The sequence below is a fragment of the Fistularia commersonii genome, chromosome 4 (assembly GCF_037954325.1).
Source record: "Fistularia commersonii isolate RoL2024-O1a breed Wild chromosome 4, RoL_Fcom_v1.0, whole genome shotgun sequence".
NCBI classification, from domain to species: Eukaryota; Metazoa; Chordata; class Actinopteri; order Syngnathiformes; family Fistulariidae; genus Fistularia; species Fistularia commersonii.
The window spans coordinates 11212936-11219483 of record NC_141287.1 but is presented as its reverse complement, the minus strand read 5'-3'; positions in this window follow the sequence as shown (position 1 = coordinate 11219483).

The window sequence follows — 6548 nt, the reverse complement described above, 5'->3', positions numbered from 1 at the left end:
AGATGAGTTGATTTCAGGTTTGAAGGATCTCTCGGGTCCATTGAGGAATATTTTGGACGGATATGTAATATGGGACAGCTGTATGACATGCGGGGAGAACACGTGTTAGCGAAAATGACTTCAATACACCAAAATGCCTCCGGAGTGTTTGGTCGTCGCCATGTGGGGATCGCATTAATCGTCGTCACGGTGATCATAACGTTATGTTGTTTATCTGTCTCCCCTCTCTTCCCGCCTTCAACCATAAATCAACGTCAGATACTTGGCCTGGATTCCATGAAATATTTGGGAGAGGAACCAAAACAAAAGCTGCGAGACAGAGCCAAGGATAAGAAATCTGCGATGGTGTCCCATGATATTGTAAAATATGTCTTTTTTAGTGACTGCCTCCACTTCCAGCACTGACTGAGGAATTGTTAATACTACGAGCCTTTGATACAAAGCTTCCTGTCACTGGTGGTGGGGGGAACGCAGTTTGTACCTGCAAGGATGAAATATCCTTTGTGACAACATGATGTTGGTGCGGTTTATAGAGGCAGAAAATGACAACTGAATCTAGTCTGAGCTCTGCATCCACTACGGAATTCATTTCGGAACCTTGTTTTAAATACTTCGACTCCTCGGGCGATAATGCGGCGGACGTCGCTTGGCCACTTCCCGTACGATTGATATCTTCTTTAATGATACAGTATGCAGGTATTGCAGTTTTCCCTGTGTCTGCTTGGGTTTCCCTCCGGTTTTCCAGTTTCCACCCACAGTCCAAAAACGTGCAGACCCATTTGAGACCCTAAATCTGCCCAGGGAAATTTTCATTGGAATGACAAAATGAATAAACACTATGTTGCTATATGATGAATAAATGATTGGATCTCTCAATATGCGGCCCATTGATCAACTGGCCACTTGTCCAGGGTGAACCCTGCCTCCGGCCCAATGACGGCCCGGATAGGTTCCATTTTCTCCACGAGTGCAGGATAAGCATGATAGATTATGAACAAATGACCGCAACAACAACTCCTTTAGCGATTGTCCTTGGAACCCAACATTCCTGGTTCGATTCCTGGCTCCTCCTAGTGTGTGGAAGTGTTAGACGGCATCCAACTGCTTATGGTTCATCCATGATGGGTTGAATGCAGAAAAGGAATTTCCCCATGAGGGATGAAGAAAGCAATAAAGTATAAATGAAAAAAAAATGTCCAAATTAGCACGGAATTAAAGGGAGAAACTTGGACACTGACCGGATGGCTCCCATCACTTAAGGCACATTTCAGGTCCTCCTCTGACCTTGGAGCCAAAGGGTCACCGCAAATTTATGCAAACTTAATCTGAATCAACACCTTTGTCCCACGATGACTCGAGCCTAGGTAGTCCTACCAGGCAAAAGGGCGCGGTACCATCGGCCAGTTATATCCAACGGCCAGTTATTTGTAGATACAAAATTAGAGGTTCTATAAATGTGAAGGATCAGCGAGGGAAATTGGGATTCAGATTTCTCTTTAAACCAAAATATCAGGATCCACCCTGCACATTTTTAGCCAGTCTGAAATAACACCTCACTTGTTAGCACTCAAACTAACGTATACTGCGAAGAAGCAGAGCACCGACTGATACGGATTTAAAATGTTGAAACAACATATTCCCCTTCCCTGGCTCTCCTTCGCCAGAGAGATGGGTGTGCGTTTGAGCATCCGTGAGCGGCATTTGTGTGCATGACGTGATGCATGTGTGTTGGGGGAGCACACTTTATGGCCAGTCAGCACTAATACAGGCACTCAACCATAATGAGTGATGAAGGGGCATCAATAACAGCCATGAGCGACGTATCGGACGGGGGCAGCTTTTAATAATGGCCACCGTCAGCAGACGGGGCACTGATGAAAGGGGTGGTGGGGTAGGTTCAAGTCAGGGGAAAGTTTAAGAGAGATGGCGGAAAAGAGCAGGTTCCAGGGGAGGAAGAACGTTTAAGAAGACGAATAGACGAGGACGGGGCGGGGTGGAAGAAGAGTCAAGCAGATAAGTGGTGGAGGAGAAAAGTGATGGAGAAGCTGAAGATCCATTGAAGATAGATTACTAGTTGGTGGCAGCTTGGATGATCCCCATCACCACCACCACCACCACCACCACCGCCGCCGCCACCTGATCCTGCTGAGAAGGGGGGCTCGAGAGGCAAATGGTCTGAGAAGCAAATTGTTGAAGCTTCTCTGCTGTTGTGTTGCAAATCAGTCCATTCTACGCATTCGACATTCTTTCATTCATTAGCGATACTACCTATCCTGAACTTAGGGTTGCTGAGGTGTTGGAACCCATCCCAGCTGTCTTTGGGCGAAAGGTGGGGTTCATTAAGTCATAAAGTACATCCAGACATCACAAACTCAGGCAATTTAGGGTCTGCCTTGAACCTACTGCATGTCTTTGGACTACCAGGACTCCCCGTATGACACTTACGCCCCCTACTAGCATCATTGTCATTCGATATAAAGGAGCTTGACAGCAATAGAACCCTGAAATTCACCGCCGTACATTTCCATCAGAAAATTCCTTCTTTCATTATCTTGCACTCAGGGATGCGGAGCCGTCTGTCATTGAATGAGAAGCGGGGTTCACCACAGACTGCCAGTTGATCACTGGGCCACATATGGAGGTTGTGACCAGATGGGCAAGAGGACACCGCCAAGCGATGGTGGATCATTCCAAAAAATGCAGGGGCAAATTCCTGTAAAATGTTTTATGACCAGAAACCCAGGTCAAACTGTCACCATACCCCAAAAACAAAACAGAGACCAAATATGAAGCAAGGGTAAATGTACCAGACAAAATCAAACACCGGGCTCAGAAATAACTTGCTAAGTCTCCAATGAAAGCAAAGAACAAATAGTAGCAAGGACAAACGTACCGGGCAAAAATCAAAAACCTGACTCAAAACAGCCCTTGCTAAGTCTAATGAAAGCAGAGAGCAAAAAGTAGTAAAGACAAATGTACGCAAGTTCGCAATTACTAATAGCGCGATAAAGAAGCTAACCTTTTCACATTGTCCGTCCAGTGTGCTCATTTCACTTCTTTGCCCAGAGCAGTCGTAAGTAATACCCAGGTGTCAAAGTTTGTTGGCAGCGCCCCGCTCTTGAGTCTTGCGTGTAAAAGCGATTGTTCGTGTCAGCGTGCATGTGCTTGAACAAGGACTGACTGGCGGCCACCAAGGCAGGGGCATGAGCGGTGCATGAATGTCACAAAGACATACAACCTTTCCCTATCTAGGGAACTCCCAAAACTACCATTCACCAAATACTCCCCGTTTTTGATCATGAGAAGAACCCACATCGACGACGGGAGGGAAAACATGGAGTCTCCACCCAGAACGGCCTTTCTGGGTGGAGAAAGAACCTGTTGGCATTGAATCAGGGACCTTTTCGCTGTGAGGCAAAAGCACTAACCACCCTTCAGGATATGTGTACTCTTAAGTCTACCTGATGGGAAATACCGTCTTTACTCCATTTCAAATGTCTGCTCACACAATTCGCTGTGACCGAAAACAACAGAGAGGCAGGGCTTTCATTTCACAATAGCCTTGTGAAATATTTGCCACTGTTTTTTTTTGTTTGTTTTTTTTTTTTTTTTTTTGCAAACGGTTCCGAAATCATTTTTTGTCTGGAGTCCCTGTCGGAATTACTCAATTTTATTGAAAGCAAAAAAAAAAAAAACAAGAGTAATTTAGGCCCTTTTGCAGTTTATCACCCAAATTGAATCGGCTTGAAATGCAACCCCGGGCGTTATTAGCCAGACGTTGGGCCGGTGCCCGACACTGATATATATTTCTTTTTACAAATAACACAAAAAAGCAAGGAAAAAGGGTGATTTTAATTAAAGGCAGAGGGGTCTATCATAGTAAAAGCGCTTTGGTATTACAGGCATACAGAGACAGGAGCGCGCAATGAAAGGTGTGTCTGTTATTACCCTCGTAACATCGATAGCACGCAATGACGGCCGATAGACAAATCAAATGGAAGGTTACAGATACGGAGATATTCCTCGCTTCTGCATTTCGGTTTCATATTGCCCCCCCATCTGACAGGCTGCCTCTGTGCATGAATATGCATGTGATAATATGTGAAAGTGAGTATGCAGTTAATCGGCGGGCGCAGATGGACCGACGAGAGGAGACGCAGACAGATAAATGCCCCCCTGCCTTCAGCCTCGCTTAAAATGTAAATGGTTGCGTTGGGATTGGTTTAAGCCGCCGCCACTAACGAGCCACATTGCCTTGATAAATGGAACTAGAATTCTGAAAAAAAAAAAGAAAAAAAAAAGAGAGGAATTGAACTACAGGCCTGGGAGACATTACTTTAGGAGCGTGACACTCTATCCCCATCCATCTGCGTCCCGCCGCCCTTCCCTCGGCTTTTTCTCCGGCGTCCATTCCGCCACCTCGCCTCTCCATTACTCACGCTCGCTGCCGTCCCTCGGCCATCTATCAATCTATTGTTTCCGCCCTGTTTAAATCCGTCCGGGTTCTTCTTTCATCTGACCGTCAGTGCCCCCGTCCGCCGCCACCACCACGACCCCCTCCCCGTCACTCTATTTCCCACAAAGGGATTTCTTTTATACGTCTAAAATACCGCCCCGTATGCATTCTGTGAAATTAAATCACGTTAACTGTTCATGGTGTGCAGTTGCCGCTCCGCGGGCACTGGGTTTAAAATGGGCCAACAAATTGGGGGTTCGGAGGGCACGATAATACTTTCTCTCGACTTTATCTCCAAGGTTACGTTGGAAAAACCCAATAGGGAGTGTTTGCATGAAAAAAAACATAAATTCATGCGTGTACTTGAAGTATGTGAATATGTCATAATCGACGCTATACGTAGTTCATCACTGGACTGTAGGGATACAAAGTCTGACCAGTGCAGTTTGGGGATCTTTCTCTTCCATCGCTAAAATAAAGAAATGAATAAAATAAAAACATCCTGAAAGATGGATCATATAAGCCTTGCAGGGAGGAGAGCCAACCCTCCTCCAATGTCCCTTGGTGACCACATTTCATCTAAATTGATCCTTTTTCCCTGCCGAAAGAGTCTCTCTAGCTTAGCCATTGTCCCGGTTGAGACATCCAACTCCTCGGAACAGTAGTGAATCCCTTTGCTGTGCTCCTAGCGGAGTCCAGTTGTTCCTGATGGAGCTGTTATGGACCAACGTCTTTATTGACAGTGTCAGAATACTCCCGTCCACTTGGCTATTATAATCCTAGTTCATCCATGGTTTAAATGGTTTAAGCGAAGGTGCCATAAAAAAACACCGCCCCATGTAACCGCTAGCGCCATTGCCATTTTTGTCAGCAGATTCCCTTGGATCCCCTTTCACAGCGGTCGACACCAGATGAAGTATTAATCACCCCGTATCACATGGATGCGGGTGCCGATTTACAACCGATGCTCCACAGAGCTGCAAAATATTCTTTATTTATATGTGCTGCAGACAATTACTGTGCAGCATAAAGTTATTCTGCAAGGGTTCTATGATTTTTCATCGCATCCCTTACGTCTTCTTTACTCTCAATCGTAGGCGTCACATGTCTGGATCACTAACTTCCTGACAGATAGAGGTAGCAAGTGAGGCTGGGAAAGTTCACATGACTCGGAAGTTCACTGAAGACACAACGGTCATCTTTCCGTTCTGGACAACTTGGAGCTGAGATGGCAGTCGACTCGAGGAGGTTCCCCCAAAACTGCCTCCCGTCTCCACACCAAACAGCATTAATGCTACTCCAGAAACCTTTAGGTTTCGGGTCCATCGCCTCCAAAGTGGGTCACCCAACACAGATGGTGTGATCAAAAAGGCCCACCAACGGATGTGCTTTCTGCGCCTGCTCTGGAAGTTCAGCCTTTAGTTTTGTACCGCAGTCATCAAGTTAGTTCTCAGCTTCTCAGTGATTGTCTTGTTTGGTTTAGCTACCGAACACGACAGTAGCTGATTGGAACGGACAACCAGGACTTCAGAGAGTGTAATGGTACAAAATTACTTTCTATTCAGTACCTGTACTCTTGGAAGTACTGAAGTTCGGAACTAGGCTGTAAACATTACCGCCGGCCCTTCACATCAAGGACACCTGTTCTTGCTTTTCCCCTTTTGCAGGACGTACAGATCACTGTATGGCAGCACTACCATCCTTGGGATCACCTTTAATCCATAAGCCATCGCTCTGCTAAACACATAAATCCCAGTAGCACCTTGCATATCTTGGCACCTTGTCATCACTTTATTTATTATTTTGTTCATCTATCAATCGTAGTCTAATTCCTTGTATTCATGAATTTGCTTGGACCTCTGAGGTCCATTCTGACTTATCTGACGGGGCAATAATTGACGACAACAGGAAACAGGCCCCATCAAACTGCTTCCACATCCTGACGCTTTATAAACAATTCTGGAAAAAAAAGCAATTACAGTTGAACCACCAGTTGCAAAAATTGTCATTACATGGTTTCATTGCTGTGCATCGCTACTTAAGTACAACCTCCGTCTTCAGTATCTTGTTCTCTATAGACATCAATTCCTAT